Raw genomic sequence first — 13,185 nt, forward strand, 5'->3', positions numbered from 1 at the left:
TTTACAGTGTCAATCAGCAATTCAATTCCACATGTTGATTTAATGTTCTGCTGAGGTGTTCATAAAGAAACAAAGCTTGCACAACAGGCTCGATCTCACCGTCTTGAAGACACAGTGAAATATACTGGAGAGTTTATAACTGTTTGAGACTTAACAATACTGATGTTGAATATCGGTTAGATCAATCACTCCATGAATTCACTGCTGGGAAATTCAGAGCTTGTAAATTGCCTGTGAACGCTAAACATAGACACACAGTGAGCCAATGTGCAATATAGGAGGGGCCCAGGCCAAATGAATGCTCGGGATAAGTTATCAGTGGCCATGGCCCAGGCATTCACTGATTCCAGTCTTGCAGACGTTGCTAAGTTTAAAATGCTGAATATTTCCACACTGGCAATGCATTGACAGATGGTAAGCTAGAGTGATGTGCCGCAAAAATGTACACGGAAGGCTAAAGTTAGCCATGATTGGCAACATTTACGGTGTCAATCAGCACCAGTTGAGCGAGAGCGAGATCTCCTCATTTACTGCTGACTTTGAAACGGAAGGCACAGAAGTGTGTGCTGTATCACTACAACGAATGATGCGCTGCTGATGGTTGGGGCAGCAAGAGTGCAGTGAGCTGTGAATTTGTTCAGGAACAGCCTTGCAGGTCAAACGGCCGAAAATACAATGTTCCCTGACCGGGAATCGAACCCGGGCCACAGCGGTGAAAGCGCCGAAACCTAACCACTAAACCACCAGGGAAGCTGCTACACATTTGCTTGCCAACAAGCAGACCAACACAGTCTTTCCTGCTTGCTCCTTCCAAAGTCTCACCACTTTCGCGCCAGGTAAAACTGTTCGGAGCAAATGGCATTTTTTGTGGAGAACACCAAAGATATGTCCGCGCATCCGCAGCATCACGTGCGGGTAGGCATCCACTGAAATCTATTTCATTCTGTCCTTTTCTCGGGATTTTTCACTCTCGGTGCCGGGTGAACATTTCATTTAGTGTTTTTGTCCTGAACTGCAGTCTTTTGCCCATCTCCAGGCGACAGAACCGTTCTGGCTGTCTGTTCCTACTTTTGAGCATTTACGGGAACAGGCCTCCGGTTCATCGTTTATCAGCAAACCAAGAAACAGAAATAAACAGAAAGATGTGCCTCTCCACCCCGTCGGCAAGTAGCAATGACTGTTATTCCAAATAATTCCCAACCCTTGTGATTCTGTGTGGATTTATTTCATTATAAAGATTTGATTTTCAACGTGACTAAAAACCGAATAAAAATTATGAAAAACACTGGAATGGCCCGTACGGGGATCGAACCCGCGACCTTGGCGTTATTAGCACCACGCTCTAACCAACTGAGCTAACCGGCCACAAGTTGTGTTAACGTTGCGTGAAAGCTCACTCTGCGGGGATTGTGTTTCCAACTCACACTGGATGACAGATTTACTGCATAAACATTGAACGCATCACATCGCTTAAACATTGTTCACTGTTCATCTACAACACTGCGCAGAGTGTAAATAGAACGTAACAGAACGTAACAGCTTAATCTAAAAACAATTCATGTAGAAAATTATTATCACGACACCGCTGAACAGCCCACTGTCCCGATATAAAATCAGCCACTACCCTTAGAATGAAGGGAACGCGAAATAACCAAAAATTGCTGAAACACGGGATTGAGCCATGAACCATCTGGATCTTCAGTCAAACGCCTTCCCAACTGAACTATTTCGGTCTGACAGTGAACGAAGCAAAGTTTTCTCACACCTTTTTGAAAGAAAACCTGAACCCGGAAGGAATTGCCCCACCCACTCTGTCCTCGTTTCGGGGCAATGGGTCCAAAACACATCTCAGAGCTCAGGTTGTGTCAATGTAAAGTATAATGATACCGAAAATCTTAATGCTCATGTTCCGTTATCAGTGCCCACGATCCAGGCAATGGTCTTGTACACGTTGCTAAGTTTAAAATGTGTATTTTTTCGCACTGGCAATGAATTAACTGATATCTGTGCTGTGATCAACTAGGTTACTTAGGGTGATGTCGTGCAAGAACGTAATGGAAGCCTAATTATAACGGTGATTGTTGTCACACTGCAGTTAAATGTTGGCAAATTTACAGTGTCAATCAGCAATTCAATTCCACATGTTGATTTAATGTTCTGCTGAAGTGTTCATAAAGAAACAAAGCTTGCACAACAGGCTCGATCTCACCGTCTTGAAGACACAGTGAAATATACTGGAGAGTTTATAACTGTTTGAGACTTAACAATACTGATGTTGAATATCGGTTAGATCAATCACTCCATGAATTCACTGCTGGGAAATTCAGAGCTTGTAAATTGCCTGTGAACGCTAAACATAGACACACAGTGAGCCAATGTGCAATATAGGAGGGGCCCAGGCCAAATGAATGCTCGGGATAAGTTATCAGTGGCCATGGCCCAGGCATTCACTGATTCCAGTCTTGCAGACGTTGCTAAGTTTAAAATGCTGAATATTTCCACACTGGCAATGCATTGACAGATGGTAAGCTAGAGTGATGTGCCGCAAAAATGTATACGGAAGGCTAAAGTTAGCCATGATTGGCAACATTTACGGTGTCAATCAGCACCAGTTGAGCGAGAGCGAGATCTCCTCATTTACTGCTGACTTTGAAACGGAAGGCACAGAAGTGTGTGCTGTATCACTACAACGAATGATGCGCTGCTGATGGTTGGGGCAGCAAGAGTGCAGTGAGCTGTGAATTTGTTCAGGAACAGCCTTGCAGGTCAAACGGCCGAAAATACAATGTTCCCTGACCGGGAATCGAACCCGGGCCGCAGCGGTGAAAGCGCCGAAACCTAACCACTAAACCACCAGGGAAGCTGCTACACATTTGCTTGCCAACAAGCAGACCAACACAGTCTTTCCTGCTTGCTCCTTCCAAAGTCTCACCACTTTCGCGCCAGGTAAAACTGTTCGTAGCAAATGGCATTTTTTGTGGAGAACACCAAAGATATGTCCGCGCATCCGCAGCATCACGTGCGGGTAGGCATCCACTGAAATCTATTTCATTCTGTCCTTTTCTCGGGATTTTTCACTCTCGGTGCCGGGTGAACATTTCATTTAGTGTTTTTGTCCTGAACTGCAGTCTTTTGCCCATCTCCAGGCGACAGAACCGTTCTGGCTGTCTGTTCCTACTTTTGAGCATTTACGGGAACAGGCCTCCGGTTCATCGTTTATCAGCAAACCAAGAAACAGAAATAAACAGAAAGATGTGCCTCTCCACCCCGTCGGCAAGTAGCAATGACTGTTATTCCAAATAATTCCCAACCCTTGTGATTCTGTGTGGATTTATTTCATTATAAAGATTTGATTTTCAACGTGACTAAAAACCGAATAAAAATTATGAAAAACACTGGAATGGCCCGTACGGGGATCGAACCCGCGACCTTGGCGTTATTAGCACCACGCTCTAACCAACTGAGCTAACCGGCCACAAGTTGTGTTAACGTTGCGTGAAAGCTCACTCTGCGGGGATTGTGTTTCCAACTCACACTGGATGACAGATTTACTGCATAAACATTGAACGCATCACATCGCTTAAACATTGTTCACTGTTCATCTACAACACTGCGCAGAGTGTAAATAGAACGTAACAGAACGTAACAGCTTAATCTAAAAACAATTCATGTAGAAAATTATTATCACGACACCGCTGAACAGCCCACTGTCCCGATATAAAATCAGCCACTACCCTTAGAATGAAGGGAACGCGAAATAACCAAAAATTGCTGAAACACGGGATTGAGCCATGAACCATCTGGATCTTCAGTCAAACGCCTTCCCAACTGAACTATTTCGGTCTGACAGTGAACGAAGCAAAGTTTTCTCACACCTTTTTGAAAGAAAACCTGAACCCGGAAGGAATTGCCCCACCCACTCTGTCCTCGTTTCGGGGCAATGGGTCCAAAACACATCTCAGAGCTCAGGTTGTGTCAATGTAAAGTATAATGATACCGAAAATCTTAATGCTCATGTTCCGTTATCAGTGCCCACGATCCAGGCAATGGTCTTGTACACGTTGCTAAGTTTAAAATGTGTATTTTTTCGCACTGGCAATGAATTAACTGATATCTGTGCTGTGATCAACTAGGTTACTTAGGGTGATGTCGTGCAAGAACGTAATGGAAGCCTAATTATAACGGTGATTGTTGTCACACTGCAGTTAAATGTTGGCAAATTTACAGTGTCAATCAGCAATTCAATTCCACATGTTGATTTAATGTTCTGCTGAAGTGTTCATAAAGAAACAAAGCTTGCACAACAGGCTCGATCTCACCGTCTTGAAGACACAGTGAAATATACTGGAGAGTTTATAACTGTTTGAGACTTAACAATACTGATGTTGAATATCGGTTAGATCAATCACTCCATGAATTCACTGCTGGGAAATTCAGAGCTTGTAAATTGCCTGTGAACGCTAAACATAGACACACAGTGAGCCAATGTGCAATATAGGAGGGGCCCAGGCCAAATGAATGCTCGGGATAAGTTATCAGTGGCCATGGCCCAGGCATTCACTGATTCCAGTCTTGCAGACGTTGCTAAGTTTAAAATGCTGAATATTTCCACACTGGCAATGCATTGACAGATGGTAAGCTAGAGTGATGTGCCGCAAAAATGTACACGGAAGGCTAAAGTTAGCCATGATTGGCAACATTTACGGTGTCAATCAGCACCAGTTGAGCGAGAGCGAGATCTCCTCATTTACTGCTGACTTTGAAACGGAAGGCACAGAAGTGTGTGCTGTATCACTACAACGAATGATGCGCTGCTGATGGTTGGGGCAGCAAGAGTGCAGTGAGCTGTGAATTTGTTCAGGAACAGCCTTGCAGGTCAAACGGCCGAAAATACAATGTTCCCTGACCGGGAATCGAACCCGGGCCGCAGCGGTGAAAGCGCCGAAACCTAACCACTAAACCACCAGGGAAGCTGCTACACATTTGCTTGCCAACAAGCAGACCAACACAGTCTTTCCTGCTTGCTCCTTCCAAAGTCTCACCACTTTCGCGCCAGGTAAAACTGTTCGTAGCAAATGGCATTTTTTGTGGAGAACACCAAAGATATGTCCGCGCATCCGCAGCATCACGTGCGGGTAGGCATCCACTGAAATCTATTTCATTCTGTCCTTTTCTCGGGATTTTTCACTCTCGGTGCCGGGTGAACATTTCATTTAGTGTTTTTGTCCTGAACTGCAGTCTTTTGCCCATCTCCAGGCGACAGAACCGTTCTGGCTGTCTGTTCCTACTTTTGAGCATTTACGGGAACAGGCCTCCGGTTCATCGTTTATCAGCAAACCAAGAAACAGAAATAAACAGAAAGATGTGCCTCTCCACCCCGTCGGCAAGTAGCAATGACTGTTATTCCAAATAATTCCCAACCCTTGTGATTCTGTGTGGATTTATTTCATTATAAAGATTTGATTTTCAACGTGACTAAAAACCGAATAAAAATTATGAAAAACACTGGAATGGCCCGTACGGGGATCGAACCCGCGACCTTGGCGTTATTAGCACCACGCTCTAACCAACTGAGCTAACCGGCCACAAGTTGTGTTAACGTTGCGTGAAAGCTCACTCTGCGGGGATTGTGTTTCCAACTCACACTGGATGACAGATTTACTGCATAAACATTGAACGCATCACATCGCTTAAACATTGTTCACTGTTCATCTACAACACTGCGCAGAGTGTAAATAGAACGTAACAGAACGTAACAGCTTAATCTAAAAACAATTCATGTAGAAAATTATTATCACGACACCGCTGAACAGCCCACTGTCCCGATATAAAATCAGCCACTACCCTTAGAATGAAGGGAACGCGAAATAACCAAAAATTGCTGAAACACGGGATTGAGCCATGAACCATCTGGATCTTCAGTCAAACGCCTTCCCAACTGAACTATTTCGGTCTGACAGTGAACGAAGCAAAGTTTTCTCACACCTTTTTGAAAGAAAACCTGAACCCGGAAGGAATTGCCCCACCCACTCTGTCCTCGTTTCGGGGCAATGGGTCCAAAACACATCTCAGAGCTCAGGTTGTGTCAATGTAAAGTATAATGATACCGAAAATCTTAATGCTCATGTTCCGTTATCAGTGCCCACGATCCAGGCAATGGTCTTGTACACGTTGCTAAGTTTAAAATGTGTATTTTTTCGCACTGGCAATGAATTAACTGATATCTGTGCTGTGATCAACTAGGTTACTTAGGGTGATGTCGTGCAAGAACGTAATGGAAGCCTAATTATAACGGTGATTGTTGTCACACTGCAGTTAAATGTTGGCAAATTTACAGTGTCAATCAGCAATTCAATTCCACATGTTGATTTAATGTTCTGCTGAAGTGTTCATAAAGAAACAAAGCTTGCACAACAGGCTCGATCTCACCGTCTTGAAGACACAGTGAAATATACTGGAGAGTTTATAACTGTTTGAGACTTAACAATACTGATGTTGAATATCGGTTAGATCAATCACTCCATGAATTCACTGCTGGGAAATTCAGAGCTTGTAAATTGCCTGTGAACGCTAAACATAGACACACAGTGAGCCAATGTGCAATATAGGAGGGGCCCAGGCCAAATGAATGCTCGGGATAAATTATCAGTGGCCATGGCCCAGGCATTCACTGATTCCAGTCTTGCAGACGTTGCTAAGTTTAAAATGCTGAATATTTCCACACTGGCAATGCATTGACAGATGGTAAGCTAGAGTGATGTGCCGCAAAAATGTACACGGAAGGCTAAAGTTAGCCATGATTGGCAACATTTACGGTGTCAATCAGCACCAGTTGAGCGAGAGCGAGATCTCCTCATTTACTGCTGACTTTGAAACGGAAGGCACAGAAGTGTGTGCTGTATCACTACAACGAATGATGCGCTGCTGATGGTTGGGGCAGCAAGAGTGCAGTGAGCTGTGAATTTGTTCAGGAACAGCCTTGCAGGTAAAACTGCCGAAAATACAATGTTCCCTGACCGGGAATCGAACCCGGGCCACAGCGGTGAAAGCGCCTAAACCTAACCACTAAACCACCAGGGAAGCTGCTACACATTTGCTTGCCAACAAGCAGACCAACACAGTCTTTCCTGCTTGCTCCTTCCAAAGTCTCACCACTTTCGCGCCAGGTAAAACTGTTCGGAGCAAATGGCATTTTTTGTGGAGAACACCAAAGATATGTCCGCGCATCCGCAGCATCACGTGCGGGTAGGCATCCACTGAAATCTATTTCATTCTGTCCTTTTCTCGTGATTTTTCACTCTCGGTGCCGGGTGAACATTTCATTTAGTGTTTTTGTCCTGAACTGCAGTCTTTTGCCCATCTCCAGGCGACAGAACCGTTCTGGCTGTCTGTTCCTACTTTTGAGCATTTACGGGAACAGGCCTCCGGTTCATCGTTTATCAGCAAACCAAGAAACAGAAATAAACAGAAAGATGTGCCTCTCCACCCCGTCGGCAAGTAGCAATGACTGTTATTCCAAATAATTCCCAACCCTTGTGATTCTGTGTGGATTTGTTTCATTATAAAGATTTGATTTTCAACGTGACTAAAAACCGAATAAAAATTATGAAAAACACTGGAATGGCCCGTACGGGGATCGAACCCGCGACCTTGGCGTTATTAGCACCACGCTCTAACCAACTGAGCTAACCCGCCACAAGTTGTGTTAACGTTGCGTGAAAGCTCACTCTGCGGGGATTGTGTTTCCAACTCACACTGGATGACAGATTTCTGCATAAACATTGAACGCATCACATCGCTTAAACATTGTTCACTGTTCATCTACAACACTGCGCAGAGTGTAAATAGAACGTAACAGAACGTAACAGCTTAATCTAAAAACAATTCATGTTGAAAATTATTATCACGCAACCGCTGAACAGCCCACTGTCCCGATATAAAATCAGCCACTACCCTTAGAATGAAGGGAACGCGAAATAACCAAAAATTGCTGAAACACGGGATTGAGCCATGAACCATCTGGATCTTCAGTCAAACGCCTTCCCAACTGAACTATTTCGGTCTGACAGTGAACGAAGCAAAGTTTTCTCACACCTTTTTGAAAGAAAACCTGACCCCGGAAGGAATTGCCCCACTCACTCTGTCCTCGTTTTGGGGCAATGGGTCCAAAACACATCTCAGAGCTCAGGTTGTGTCAATGTAAAGTATAATGATACCGAAAATCTTAATGCTCATGTTCCGTTATCAGTGCCCACGATCCAGGCAATGGTCTTGTACACGTTGCTAAGTTCAAAATGTGTATTTTTTCGCACTGGCAATGAATTAACTGATATCTGTGCTGTGATCAACTAGGTTACTTCGGGTGATGTCGTGCAAGAACGTAATGGAAGCCTAATTATAACGGTGATTGTTGTCACACTGCAGTTAAATGTTGGCAAATTTACAGTGTCAATCAGCAATTCAATTCCACATGTTGATTTAATGTTCTGCTGAAGTGTTCATAAAGACACAAAGCTTGCACAACAGGCTCGATCTCACCGTCTTGAAGACACAGTGAAATATACTGGAGAGTTTATAACTGTTTGAGACTTAACAATACTGATGTTGAATATCGGTTAGATCAATCACTCCATGAATTCACTGCTGGGAAATTCAGAGCTTGTAAATTGCCTGTGAACGCTAAACATAGACACACAGTGAGCCAATGTGCAATATAGGAGGGGCCCAGGCCAAATGAATGCTCGGGATAAGTTATCAGTGGCCATGGCCCAGGCATTCACTGATTCCAGTCTTGCAGACGTTGCTAAGTTTAAAATGCTGAATATTTCCACACTGGCAATGCATTGACAGATGGTAAGCTAGAGTGATGTGCCGCAAAAATGTACACGGAAGGCTAAAGTTAGCCATGATTGGCAACATTTACGGTGTCAATCAGCACCAGTTGAGCGAGAGCGAGATCTCCTCATTTACTGCTGACTTTGAAACGGAAGGCACAGAAGTGTGTGCTGTATCACTACAACGAATGATGCGCTGCTGATGGTTGGGGCAGCAAGAGTGCAGTGAGCTGTGAATTTGTTCAGGAACAGCCTTGCAGGTCAAACGGCCGAAAATACAATGTTCCCTGACCGGGAATCGAACCCGGGCCGCAGCGGTGAAAGCGCCGAAACCTAACCACTAAACCACCAGGGAAGCTGCTACACATTTGCTTGCCAACAAGCAGACCAACACAGTCTTTCCTGCTTGCTCCTTCCAAAGTCTCACCACTTTCGCGCCAGGTAAAACTGTTCGTAGCAAATGGCATTTTTTGTGGAGAACACCAAAGATATGTCCGCGCATCCGCGAGCGTCACGTGCGGGTAGGCATCCACTGAAATCTATTTCATTCTGTCCTTTTCTCGGGATTTTTCACTCTCGGTGCCGGGTGAACATTTCATTTAGTGTTTTTGTCCTGAACTGCAGTCTTTTGCCCATCTCCAGGCGACAGAACCGTTCTGGCTGTCTGTTCCTACTTTTGAGCATTTACGGGAACAGGCCTCCGGTTCATCGTTTATCAGCAAACCAAGAAACAGAAATAAACAGAAAGATGTGCCTCTCCACCCCGTCGGCAAGTAGCAATGACTGTTATTCCAAATAATTCCCAACCCTTGTGATTCTGTGTGGATTTATTTCATTATAAAGATTTGATTTTCAACGTGACTAAAAACCGAATAAAAATTATGAAAAACGCTGGAATGGCCCGTACGGGGATCGAACCCGCGACCTTGGCGTTATTAGCACCACGCTCTAACCAACTGAGCTAACCGGCCACAAGTTGTGTTAACGTTGCGTGAAAGCTCACTCTGCGGGGATTGTGTTTCCAACTCACACTGGATGACAGATTTACTGCATAAACATTGAACGCATCACATCGCTTAAACATTGTTCACTGTTCATCTACAACACTGCGCAGAGTGTAAATAGAACGTAACAGAACGTAACAGCTTAATCTAAAAACAATTCATGTAGAAAATTATTATCACGACACCGCTGAACAGCCCACTGTCCCGATATAAAATCAGCCACTACCCTTAGAATGAAGGGAACGCGAAATAACCAAAAATTGCTGAAACACGGGATTGAGCCATGAACCATCTGGATCTTCAGTCAAACGCCTTCCCAACTGAACTATTTCGGTCTGACAGTGAACGAAGCAAAGTTTTCTCACACCTTTTTGAAAGAAAACCTGAACCCGGAAGGAATTGCCCCACCCACTCTGTCCTCGTTTCGGGGCAATGGGTCCAAAACACATCTCAGAGCTCAGGTTGTGTCAATGTAAAGTATAATGATACCGAAAATCTTAATGCTCATGTTCCGTTATCAGTGCCCACGATCCAGGCAATGGTCTTGTACACGTTGCTAAGTTTAAAATGTGTATTTTTTCGCACTGGCAATGAATTAACTGATATCTGTGCTGTGATCAACTAGGTTACTTAGGGTGATGTCGTGCAAGAACGTAATGGAAGCCTAATTATAACGGTGATTGTTGTCACACTGCAGTTAAATGTTGGCAAATTTACAGTGTCAATCAGCAATTCAATTCCACATGTTGATTTAATGTTCTGCTGAAGTGTTCATAAAGAAACAAAGCTTGCACAACAGGCTCGATCTCACCGTCTTGAAGACACAGTGAAATATACTGGAGAGTTTATAACTGTTTGAGACTTAACAATACTGATGTTGAATATCGGTTAGATCAATCACTCCATGAATTCACTGCTGGGAAATTCAGAGCTTGTAAATTGCCTGTGAACGCTAAACATAGACACACAGTGAGCCAATGTGCAATATAGGAGGGGCCCAGGCCAAATGAATGCTCGGGATAAATTATCAGTGGCCATGGCCCAGGCATTCACTGATTCCAGTCTTGCAGACGTTGCTAAGTTTAAAATGCTGAATATTTCCACACTGGCAATGCATTGACAGATGGTAAGCTAGAGTGATGTGCCGCAAAAATGTACACGGAAGGCTAAAGTTAGCCATGATTGGCAACATTTACGGTGTCAATCAGCACCAGTTGAGCGAGAGCGAGATCTCCTCATTTACTGCTGACTTTGAAACGGAAGGCACAGAAGTGTGTGCTGTATCACTACAACGAATGATGCGCTGCTGATGGTTGGGGCAGCAAGAGTGCAGTGAGCTGTGAATTTGTTCAGGAACAGCCTTGCAGGTAAAACTGCCGAAAATACAATGTTCCCTGACCGGGAATCGAACCCGGGCCACAGCGGTGAAAGCGCCTAAACCTAACCACTAAACCACCAGGGAAGCTGCTACACATTTGCTTGCCAACAAGCAGACCAACACAGTCTTTCCTGCTTGCTCCTTCCAAAGTCTCACCACTTTCGCGCCAGGTAAAACTGTTCGGAGCAAATGGCATTTTTTGTGGAGAACACCAAAGATATGTCCGCGCATCCGCAGCATCACGTGCGGGTAGGCATCCACTGAAATCTATTTCATTCTGTCCTTTTCTCGTGATTTTTCACTCTCGGTGCCGGGTGAACATTTCATTTAGTGTTTTTGTCCTGAACTGCAGTCTTTTGCCCATCTCCAGGCGACAGAACCGTTCTGGCTGTCTGTTCCTACTTTTGAGCATTTACGGGAACAGGCCTCCGGTTCATCGTTTATCAGCAAACCAAGAAACAGAAATAAACAGAAAGATGTGCCTCTCCACCCCGTCGGCAAGTAGCAATGACTGTTATTCCAAATAATTCCCAACCCTTGTGATTCTGTGTGGATTTGTTTCATTATAAAGATTTGATTTTCAACGTGACTAAAAACCGAATAAAAATTATGAAAAACACTGGAATGGCCCGTACGGGGATCGAACCCGCGACCTTGGCGTTATTAGCACCACGCTCTAACCAACTGAGCTAACCCGCCACAAGTTGTGTTAACGTTGCGTGAAAGCTCACTCTGCGGGGATTGTGTTTCCAACTCACACTGGATGACAGATTTCTGCATAAACATTGAACGCATCACATCGCTTAAACATTGTTCACTGTTCATCTACAACACTGCGCAGAGTGTAAATAGAACGTAACAGAACGTAACAGCTTAATCTAAAAACAATTCATGTTGAAAATTATTATCACGCAACCGCTGAACAGCCCACTGTCCCGATATAAAATCAGCCACTACCCTTAGAATGAAGGGAACGCGAAATAACCAAAAATTGCTGAAACACGGGATTGAGCCATGAACCATCTGGATCTTCAGTCAAACGCCTTCCCAACTGAACTATTTCGGTCTGACAGTGAACGAAGCAAAGTTTTCTCACACCTTTTTGAAAGAAAACCTGACCCCGGAAGGAATTGCCCCACTCACTCTGTCCTCGTTTTGGGGCAATGGGTCCAAAACACATCTCAGAGCTCAGGTTGTGTCAATGTAAAGTATAATGATACCGAAAATCTTAATGCTCATGTTCCGTTATCAGTGCCCACGATCCAGGCAATGGTCTTGTACACGTTGCTAAGTTCAAAATGTGTATTTTTTCGCACTGGCAATGAATTAACTGATATCTGTGCTGTGATCAACTAGGTTACTTCGGGTGATGTCGTGCAAGAACGTAATGGAAGCCTAATTATAACGGTGATTGTTGTCACACTGCAGTTAAATGTTGGCAAATTTACAGTGTCAATCAGCAATTCAATTCCACATGTTGATTTAATGTTCTGCTGAAGTGTTCATAAAGACACAAAGCTTGCACAACAGGCTCGATCTCACCGTCTTGAAGACACAGTGAAATATACTGGAGAGTTTATAACTGTTTGAGACTTAACAATACTGATGTTGAATATCGGTTAGATCAATCACTCCATGAATTCACTGCTGGGAAATTCAGAGCTTGTAAATTGCCTGTGAACGCTAAACATAGACACACAGTGAGCCAATGTGCAATATAGGAGGGGCCCAGGCCAAATGAATGCTCGGGATAAGTTATCAGTGGCCATGGCCCAGGCATTCACTGATTCCAGTCTTGCAGACGTTGCTAAGTTTAAAATGCTGAATATTTCCACACTGGCAATGCATTGACAGATGGTAAGCTAGAGTGATGTGCCGCAAAAATGTACACGGAAGGCTAAAGTTAGCCATGATTGGCAACATTTACGGTGTCAATCAGCACCAGTTGAGCGAGAGCGAGATCTCCTCA

At 44.1% G+C, this 13,185-nt stretch overlaps 10 non-coding genes across 10 annotated transcripts; all 10 read right to left on the bottom strand.

Moving 5' to 3' along the window:
• Nucleotides 1–678: 678 nt before the first annotated feature.
• Nucleotides 679–750, bottom strand: trnae-uuc (transfer RNA glutamic acid (anticodon UUC)). The gene has a single exon. It is a non-coding gene; the product is annotated as a tRNA-Glu (tRNA).
• A 541-nt stretch (nt 751–1,291) lies between these two features.
• trnai-aau (transfer RNA isoleucine (anticodon AAU)) lies at nt 1,292–1,365 on the bottom strand. Its single transcript has one exon. It is a non-coding gene; the product is annotated as a tRNA-Ile (tRNA).
• Nucleotides 1,366–2,788: 1,423 nt separating this feature from the next.
• trnae-uuc (transfer RNA glutamic acid (anticodon UUC)) lies at nt 2,789–2,860 on the bottom strand. Its single transcript has one exon. It is a non-coding gene; the product is annotated as a tRNA-Glu (tRNA).
• Nucleotides 2,861–3,401: 541 nt separating this feature from the next.
• Nucleotides 3,402–3,475, bottom strand: trnai-aau (transfer RNA isoleucine (anticodon AAU)). The gene has a single exon. It is a non-coding gene; the product is annotated as a tRNA-Ile (tRNA).
• A 1,423-nt stretch (nt 3,476–4,898) lies between these two features.
• Nucleotides 4,899–4,970, bottom strand: trnae-uuc (transfer RNA glutamic acid (anticodon UUC)). The gene has a single exon. It is a non-coding gene; the product is annotated as a tRNA-Glu (tRNA).
• Nucleotides 4,971–5,511: 541 nt separating this feature from the next.
• trnai-aau (transfer RNA isoleucine (anticodon AAU)) lies at nt 5,512–5,585 on the bottom strand. The gene has a single exon. It is a non-coding gene; the product is annotated as a tRNA-Ile (tRNA).
• Nucleotides 5,586–7,621: 2,036 nt separating this feature from the next.
• On the bottom strand, nt 7,622–7,695 carry trnai-aau (transfer RNA isoleucine (anticodon AAU)). Its single transcript has one exon. It is a non-coding gene; the product is annotated as a tRNA-Ile (tRNA).
• A 1,422-nt stretch (nt 7,696–9,117) lies between these two features.
• Nucleotides 9,118–9,189, bottom strand: trnae-uuc (transfer RNA glutamic acid (anticodon UUC)). The gene has a single exon. It is a non-coding gene; the product is annotated as a tRNA-Glu (tRNA).
• Nucleotides 9,190–9,731: 542 nt separating this feature from the next.
• Nucleotides 9,732–9,805, bottom strand: trnai-aau (transfer RNA isoleucine (anticodon AAU)). The gene has a single exon. It is a non-coding gene; the product is annotated as a tRNA-Ile (tRNA).
• A 2,036-nt stretch (nt 9,806–11,841) lies between these two features.
• trnai-aau (transfer RNA isoleucine (anticodon AAU)) lies at nt 11,842–11,915 on the bottom strand. Its single transcript has one exon. It is a non-coding gene; the product is annotated as a tRNA-Ile (tRNA).
• Between the last annotated feature and the right edge of the window lie 1,270 nt (nt 11,916–13,185).

The sequence above is a fragment of the Pristiophorus japonicus genome, unplaced genomic scaffold, assembly GCF_044704955.1.
Source record: "Pristiophorus japonicus isolate sPriJap1 unplaced genomic scaffold, sPriJap1.hap1 HAP1_SCAFFOLD_30, whole genome shotgun sequence".
Taxonomy (NCBI): Eukaryota; Metazoa; Chordata; class Chondrichthyes; family Pristiophoridae; genus Pristiophorus; species Pristiophorus japonicus.